The sequence below is a fragment of the Ruditapes philippinarum genome, unplaced genomic scaffold (assembly GCF_026571515.1).
Source record: "Ruditapes philippinarum isolate M1 unplaced genomic scaffold, ASM2657151v2 ctg4180_1_1_1_1, whole genome shotgun sequence".
NCBI classification, from domain to species: domain Eukaryota; kingdom Metazoa; phylum Mollusca; class Bivalvia; order Venerida; family Veneridae; genus Ruditapes; species Ruditapes philippinarum.
In genome coordinates this window covers 1-9,684 of record NW_026853365.1, presented here as the reverse complement: position 1 = coordinate 9,684, position 9,684 = coordinate 1, and the positions used below count along the sequence as shown (strand labels likewise).

General features: G+C 31.5%; 2 long non-coding RNA genes across 3 annotated transcripts; one reads left to right on the top strand and one right to left on the bottom strand.

The window, feature by feature from the left end:
- On the top strand, positions 1-1,951 carry LOC132736645 (uncharacterized). Its single transcript, XR_009626604.1, has 3 exons — positions 1-140; positions 519-628; positions 961-1,951. It is a non-coding gene; the product is annotated as an uncharacterized LOC132736645 (long non-coding RNA).
- A 770-nt stretch (positions 1,952-2,721) lies between these two features.
- LOC132736644 (uncharacterized) lies at positions 2,722-4,402 on the bottom strand. 2 transcript variants are annotated; one of them, XR_009626603.1, is made up of 3 exons: positions 3,947-4,402; positions 3,485-3,570; positions 2,722-3,076 (listed from the first exon to the last, which is right to left on the bottom strand). It is a non-coding gene; the product is annotated as an uncharacterized LOC132736644 (long non-coding RNA). The 2 variants fall into 2 exon arrangements; XR_009626602.1 differs by lacking the exon at positions 3,947-4,402 and having other exon boundaries at positions 3,485-3,936.
- Between the last annotated feature and the right edge of the window lie 5,282 nt (positions 4,403-9,684).

The following is a 9,684-nucleotide window of genomic DNA, read 5'->3' as shown; positions in this document are numbered from 1 at the left end:
TACCACTTCCGGGTACATCGGCAGACTTTTTTACCGTTACGCATATAGGTAACCCGAAGAACTCGAGGGATATAGAAGTTAAATTTGTTTCGGTCCTCTTCAGATTTGAAGGAATGGATAGCGCGGGTCAAAAAATGCAGGTAGGTCAATTATCTGACGGAAAAACGAGGGATTTATAGAGTTTAATAAAACTAGTTTATTTTCGGATAGTGACAATTGTTTCGGATGTTTTGTCAAGGTAGTGAATTCTAGTTGTTTAGCTTTTAGTATTGTTTTAAAACTACTGATGTGAGAAATTAATTCAAACCATTTTAACTTATTGAAATAAACAATGGAGAAACACTTTAATTCTAGTGTATATTAAAGTTATACAAAATTCGGACATTGCACAGTAATGCGGATATTTTTTCCTTTCCATTTTTTTCTTGTTCCTTTTTCAATTATATATACATGTTAATATGGTACCTAGCAAATAATGATTGAATTGAAAAATATAATATTTGATTAAACCATTTCAGATGTATAGACAAGGAGGTATATGACAAGTATAGAATATACAGTTGTTCAATATGTACCATTAATCAACTGTTTGCACTGCCTATGATCCTGAAATATCTATACACCAAAGGTAAATACATGTAAAATAATTGATTATTTTTTAGTTGAGATCGGAAAGATAAACAATTATCAAAATATATTATTATAATTTAATAACTTTTGGATTTCACTGCATGATAATTGATAAGTAAATAAAACATTAAAAATAGTCATGTTTCACATTCAAGAAGATCAATATTTTTGACTGTTATATTTTATGTGTTGTTGTTTATCTTTAATGTTTATTTACTTCAAATATGAAATTTTTCTGTCAATCATGACCAGCTTATTAAATGTAATGTAAATATCATTTCTAGTGTCTTACACTTGTAACAACATATTTATTGATTTTTCATTCTGCAGATAAAAAGGGAAAAGATGAAGGAGGATTTGTCCATGAAGACCTTTATTGCAACTACCATCTTCCAGTTCCTTAATTTGAGAATGATATCAGAGAACACACAGTTACAGTGAAATATTAGTTTAATATAAGCCACTGAAAATAGTCAAATGTACTTTCCTGAAGAAGATGAATGACATCCAGCACAAAAATCTTAATGTATAAAGAGTATGATTTTATGGTGTTTAACACTATGATCTTGTTAACATGTTAATGTCACAATGATATAAACAGAGTAAAATATCCACATATAATTGCAGTTTTAAGTATTAAAACTAGATACTCTATATATACCAAAGCTGATAACACACCAGAGATAAGGTTTTTTCATGGAATCACAGTAGAGTCATATGACATTATGGACATTAAATGACTATGAAGTAAAGATTAGCAAAAATATTATATATCATCTACTACTAATATTGTGAGGTAATCATTGATAAGCTCACAAATTTGCAATCAAAGCTTTGATATCAAGCTGAACATTTTTCAATTAGAATATGATTTATAACTTGATAATTTGTTCATGTTAATTTTCAAAGTCTTTACATTTGTAAAAGGAAATACTCTTATTCTTGTATCAGTAGACCTTCACAGTGTAAAGTTACATTGTCCAAATAACTAATAATAATTGCAAGTGCTTTCCTGAAGTTTTTCTTCCACAGGAAAATCAGTGTGATATATATGCTAAGCCGTGCACTATAAATTGTGTAAAGATAAAGATCATAAGAGTTCATCTGCAAAATAAGTGTCACTGTGTACTTTAATTCTCTAACAGCAATGGCTAGATTGCTTGAATATGCAAGCATTGACTATATTAAATACTATGCATGTCATTTGAATTTTGTCTGTCCTGAAATCGAAACAGACACTATCTAAATAATATTGATGAAAAGTTCTTGACAGCTCTTCAATGACTACATTTACACAAATGTACATGGACAAAAGTTAAAAGCATTGTGTGTTGTTGTTTTTTTGTTGTTTTTTTGAAACATTGACAATTTTGAAACAGTTCCAATTGGTATATTAATGTATCAGTGATGTAATTGTTTTGTATGAAGTGCAAACCCTAAGTTTTGCATGTATTGTATAGATAATTCACTTTTGGTCAAATGTCAACAGGTTCAATACATTATAAAACAGGTAATTTGAAACCCAAAGAAGTATATGGTATGTAATAACTACCCCTCTGACACTAAAATCTTCAAGGAATGCAGAATTGCAAGTCTTCTTCAATTAAGAGAGAGACTTGGGCTTACAAGGGCTAGCAAGCTAGTGTTTTGCTGCAGAATACTCAACACAGATGAATTGCATTAATATTGTTTACTCTGGTATTACTACCTGCCATGTACAATGCAAATCATGGCTTCTCTAAGAGCAGTGAAAGGCTATAACTGGAAGGAATTTTACACATCTTGCCTCAGAAACAAGTTTTCCTTTGAGATGATTTTTATGATATTTAAATAATGGTTAAAGATTACATTACTTTTACAATTGCAGTGATCATGGTGATAATATGAAATGAAACTCAATCAAGATAGAAACATTTTAATGCTAAACATTTATCTTTTTAATTCTTGTCAATTTACAAGTCTATTTATAACAAATTTATCTTAACTGTTTTGAAACTACATGATGCCTGGTTGAAACTGTTTTGGGCAGCCATTTGCAGAAGATAAATTATCTTTGAATAATTAAGTTAATACAAAGTTACAAATGACATGTTATTTATTTCTAATAAAGACAGGTTATTTATTTCTAACAAAGACAGATATTTTGTTTAACATTTTTACACTGACATATATCTTTGAAGTGTCTTCAACCTTAGTTTTTATTAGAATACAAACATTCAGTCAGACAGTTTACACAAGACATGGAGCTTTAAGAAGCTTTAATTCAGTCAAAATATGTAATGGACTGCCATGTCTCTACCACTTTGTACTCCAAGACTGTGTATGGACATTTCCTTTCAACTATGCCTGGTGGTATCACTATTTGATTTCTAATCTGATGGTGAACACTCCAAAATAAATCAAGAGCCATGACAAGTACTCAAGATCCAACCATGAAATCACATACCTGTATATAAAGAAAATTAATCATGAGTTGAAAGCAATAATAATTGGTCAGCTATAAATTTCAATCATTATCATATTGTCATGAATAGAAAATAATGTTGAAAAGGAAGAAACACTTCTTGGTGTCCTAGTTTTTGTAGATTTGCTTTGACAACTGATCTTTAAAAAATGTGATAGTGACTAAGTTCTTTTAACCATTTACTGAACATGATTTAACTAAAAAATATGACCCACTTACTTGAGAAAAATACTTTAAACAGTATTTAACATGAATTAACTACATATGCCATACTGTTTGTTTATTTAGCTACACTGTAATTATTTACAAAAACGAGAACATTATATGTTATACAATAATATTTATTTTTCATTAATGTAGTTTAAGTAGCTTTAAGTATATATTTCTTACCAAAACGATTTTACAGCAGAGCATGCATGTGTATTTACAATGGATACTGACGTCTTTCATCTCACCACTGTCCTCAGTCAAAATATCTACAGGAGCAAAATATTTCATTGAATTTTATGACAATTTAAATTGGTTATATACAGCTTGACTGTTTGTGCTTTATAAAGATAATAATTATAAATAAATAATATTTTCAGTTGGAAGAAAATATATTCAACTAAAACACACTGATAATCATATTGAAACGTTTATCCGAAATATGCGCTGTCCGAAATTTCTAAACATTATATACTTCTGAGAGATAATCAGGTAGCGCTATAGAAAATTGATGAAATCAAATTCACCAGTCTGGTGTAAGATGCGAATGATGTTGTATCAAAAAACAAATTTATTAGATTTACATGGAAATGAAAATATGACAACATTTATTGGGATAAACTGAATTTGAAATGACACACCCACCTGAAGATTATACGAAGCTGTCTTTCATTGATACTTGTTCACAAGATGAAACCATTTGCATTTCGTTACAAAACAAAAAACTCTGCCAATTTCCACATATCATTTGCTTTTCCATGTAAGTTTTACTTTCCCACCGGCATACAAGTATTACCCAATATAGATAAGCAATGTTGTTGATATTTGTTTGTACCCGGAAGTGCAAAATATCGTGAAATCTCGCAAGTCACATGACGAGACTTACATACCCTATTGAACATAGAAGAACCGAAAGAGTGTGTTATTATGCTATAAAGTCACTGCTTGACGTTCTATATTTAGATTTATCACATAAACCGCGGCGCAGGAGTGTAATAAAGCCATTTAATAAAAACGATATTACACTAGACGATATTACACTAGTGTAATAACACTTTGACGTCACGTCATTTGCGCTATAAACATGGCGTTAAAGCGCGCAAATGTGAGCGTTACACTAAAGGCTCGTCAAAAAAAAAAGACTCTTGATAACAGTTTACCGTTCTTATTTCATATAATAATAATATGTGATAAATAGAATATTATATTCGTGTAGATTCAATACTAAATTTATTGAACTCGTTGAATTAAACAATATTATGCTCGCCAATATCATTTTATTCAACTCGTTCAATAAATTTAGTATTAAACCTACACTCATTCAATATCCTCTATATGTGACGTAATCATTATACACGTGACGTAACCACTAAAAAATGTGACGCGCTGAAAATAAGTACGGAAACAAATCAGGCGCAATTTTGCTTAATATCAGGTACAGCAGCATTTATGTGTTGATGTCGTGTTAGAATCGAAATAATATATCCAAATCGGTGATTTTATAGCTTGATAACATCACTGTTTGTCGTTCGGATGCGCATCATTATATCACTCGGGCTACGTCCTCGGGATATAATTCGTCGCATCCGATCTCCAAACAGTGATGTTATTGAGCGATAAAATCACTGTTTGGGATAAATTATTTCTTAAATATATTGAAGGAGTTGTATAAAATCATATTATGCGAGCCTCTGGTGAGCAAAATATTGTTTTATTCAACGAGTTCAATAAATTTAGTATTGAATCAACATTGTGACGTTTCATATTGACTATATTTACACATGACGATGTGACGTAATCATTATACATATGACGTAACCACTAAAATACGACGCACTGAAAATAAGTACAGAAACAAATCAGGCGCAATTTAGCTTAATATCATGCATGACAGCATTTATTTCTTGATTTCGTGTTAGAATCGAAATAATATCTCCAAATCGGTGATGATATCGCATCAGAAATCCACACAGTGATGTTATTGAGCGATTAAATAACTGTTTGGATATATTATTTATAAAATCACATTACAATCAATGAAGATTATAGCGAGCTCGAAGAGCAGGCCTGCTCGCAAAGCAAGCTTAACGGTAACGCGAGTATCTGCTAGATAGTGATGGTTTTAATAACATTCGCCGGACGTGCTGCAAAATTATGGGTTATTGACCAGTCGCAACTTTCCGAACTACAATATAACGATAAGAGCCGAGAATTTTTGAAAGAAAACGGATGCGTAGACTGGTATCCTGCGCACTTCTATGGGAACCATAATAGGACAGGAAACCACAATGAAAAGAAGCAGTGCATAAAATACCGAATTGTAGTTATAAAACGGAAAATGTAAAATATGGTGTTGAGTGATTGTGCGGCCAAAAGTGTGCATTTCTAATAGTATTCAAAACATAAAATGTGAAGCCCCCAATGGCTTCAAATTATAATTTACTATAAATTCTGTCAAAGAGCTCGCTTTGAGGCCTTGCCTTATTCATATTATCTAACTAGTTTGAGAAAAATCCTTAGTAAATTGGGCGAAGTCATTTTGAAATCCTTGTGAGCTTAATATAGATATCAGGGTGCTTTTGAGCGTCTACATAATTGAGACTATTGCTAGAAGACGCATTCCAAATAACACTTCTGGTAAAAGTATGTCATATATTAATCAGAAAATAATCATGCTTATCATTTTTAAGAACTGCAGTTACTATTATAAACATAAAAACTTAACTTTTACATATCCATTTTGATACAACACATTTAAAATAAATATAACGTAAAAACAACAACTGTGCTTAGAGATTAACATGGTGGACGGGATTTTCCAAATTACGTGGCTGTCGTGCTCACAGAGTGTACCCACTCAAATAACTGTGAGAAGTTCGGAGGATTTCGGAAATATTCGGAGAACTCCGGTGTTAGGTTGAATTCGTTCAATTCATTCGTTTCTGTTTAAGGTACACAATTTAATTTTACTTATTTTCGAAGTGCAAGAATAAGAGATTAATACACGGCAGAGAAGGGCCGGAAGGTGATAATCGACCAGTAAAATGAATAATGGCCCCGAGGGCTTCAGCCCGAGGGCATAATTCATTTCAGGGCCGATTATCGCTTTCTGGCACAACTATGACGTGTATTAATGTCTTTAATACACTTGGTAGATCTAATAGTAGCATTTTTCTAAAAGAAATACTTTGATATTTCTTTCGTTGAAATTCCTGTCTGTACTTCTACCGTACTGTACAGTTACGTCTACAGAGTTGTTTACTTTTTATGTGTACAAAGTACACTAGAATCTAGAAGCAAGTATTATTTTCATATTTTTTTCAGAATCAATTTGTCGTATTATCGTTTTATTTCTTTAAATTTCAATAGATCTAGTTTAAAAAAAACTGTGTTTGTACGAAATACGCTTAAGCTCTCATAATAAAATCGATTCGTGCTAAAAACCTACTTTCACTTTTACAGTTAACTGTTTGATGACGTAAAATCTGACGTCATTGTTTCAGTTTGTGCACGTGCATTAGTTCTGCGGGATGATAACAAGTTCTCTGCCCCGGGCCGCAAACTCATAATAGGCCACGTGACACTCATAATCAGTTGAAATCATGGGCAATTTTGTTACTTTATATAGTAACAAGTGTATTAAAGATCTTGTATACATGTATGATAAACATGTAATGTTTGATATTAAAGTATCAAATCTTAATCAATAAGAGCTTTCCGCGCCATAGGTAGCACCTTATTTCAAATTATTCTAGTTGTCACATAATAAAATAAGAACGGTAAACTGTTAAAAAAAAATTTATGACGAGCCTATAGTGTAACTTTAACGCTACTGTATGTTTTTATATAACGCAAATGACGTCACGTCAGAGTGTTATGAACTAGTGCAATATCGCTTTTTTATTTAATTTTATGGTGCTATATCAGTCAAATATATTTCATTTTCGTTTAAAAGAAATATGAAATATAAATACGAAAGTGGGCGGAGTCAAAACTCATATTTATTTTCAGGGACTTCTTTCGCCATTTTCTTTGGGGAAAAAAAAGATCAATTAAAAACAACTTTATGTTGAATTTTGTTTTGAAAACTATCGTAAATGATAGAAAATCCTTTAACTAAGAAAATTAATCCGAACCCCAATATTAATTTTCTTATTCAGTCATAACCATTGTACTGACGTTTAAAGAGTTGTTCACGTGACGTCACAATGTAGCACCAAACAGCGCGTGCAAAAACAATAAAAACAAGACCGCTATTTCCATGTCGCAAACCGATTCAATTTCACATTTATTTCGCCATTAATACTCTGTATTTTGTTTGAAAAACATAAAATGAAATTAAATACACAATAATTTTATGTGTATTGAACCGCGTGACGCATATATCGATAAAAATCACTATATATTACTGCGCGCTGTATATTTGCAGTTCCGTAGCAAGCAAGGCGGCTCGTAACCATTTTTCTTTGATAATGAAATTAGGTAAAAAAGTTATTATTTTGTTATTCGTGAAATATGGTATAAATTTTCACTCAACATGAGAAAATGCCACATATCTTTACTCGCCATTTCGGCTTGTGAAAATATGTGGCATTTTATCATGTTTCTTAAAATATATTCCATATTTCACGCAATCGACATACTCTTACTATTAAATGGCTTTATCACACACTCGTGCCGATTTTGCGACTCCGTTAATATGGTATTGCACGGCCGTGCATATATTTTGACGTGACGTCATTAGCGTTATAGAAACATAGTGTAAAACGCGCTAAATGTTAGCGTAATACTTTAGGCGCGTCAATATAATACGACTCTTATTTCACCTTAAACGGTCTTTATTTTTTTATTTGTGATAAATAGAATATTAAATTCGTGTAAGTTCATTACTGAATTTATTGCATTCGTTGAATAAAATAATATTATGCTCGCCAGAGGCTCGCATAATATAATTTTATTCAACTCGTGCAATAAATTCAGTATTGAACTTACACTCATTCAATACCCTCTATTTATCAAAAAAAACGTGCCGCTTTCGCGACTCCGTAAAAATAATATTGCAAGGACGTGCATATATTTTGATATGATGTCATATGCGTTATACAAACATGTAGCCTTAAGACACGCTAAATGTTGGCGTTATACTATAGGCGCGTCAATAAAAAATGTTATGTTTTACTTTAAACAGGTTTTATTTTTGGAATGTGACAAAAATATCATTATATCTGTGTAAGTTTATTACTTTATTTATTGACAGAATTATATTATGTGAGTTCCTCAATAAAGTCAGTATTAAGCTTACATAGCTCGAGGTGGTAACGAGACTCCACGTGATTTTGTCACTATAGACAAAGAAGAAAAAACCGGTGTTAAACTGCCAATAAACACTCGATAGGGGCGGCTGTTATTTGTTCACCCTCGATTTTACACTTTACAAAGCATTTTAAAGCAACGATAAGCTAGAAATGTGTCCATAGGACACGGGTGCCCCACACTCCACTGTTTTGCCAATCTTATGACTTTAGGTCAAATATATTTAGGCTACATGTGCTAAATACTTTTTGAGATATGTGGGACACAAAAGCAATAAATCTAAAAATATTAAATATATCCAGACAAATGCTTTTTGAGTTACGTGCGACATAAGTTGAAATTGTAAATTTTTACTAAATCAAGGGCAATAAACTTTAACCACACGAAAATACCCAGGTGCACAACTGCACATGCTGATCAATATTTCTCTAAAGTTGCATGACTCTTGGTCAAATACTTTTTGAGCTACGTGCAACACAAAAGAGAACGGACGGATGGACGTACGGACGGACAAGGGTAAATCTAAATGCCCCTCCCCCCTTAAAGTGGGGGCACAAAAAGCATTTTTAATTTTCAGTTCTTCTAATGTTACTTTTTACATATTCATCATTTTTAATAATTACAGTGTCAAACAAATAATTGCAAATATTAATCAGCAAAGAAATAAAATCATAATTTGCTTTAAAGATAACATAACATTTTTACAACTTTATTGTTTTAACATACTTTTCACAAACAATATTTACAACATATATTCATGTCATATCTAATTGTTTAGTAACCAGTCATCTGTATAAATACAATGCAAACATCTTTCATTTAAAACACAACAGTCTTTTGTTGCCTTTCACACCTTCACACCTCTGTTCAATTTATACCAACGTAAATAACAACTTTGTATGGTGCTAACAATATCACTTTTTTCACTTGAAATGGGATTATTTAGAATAGAAGAAATTAATTAGTGTTTATTTTGCTCTTTTACTAGTAAATACAAAGTAATAAAAGATTTTAATAAGTACAGTTTAGGGTAAAGAGTTATTGAGTCTGTTTATCTCAATTTAATTTTT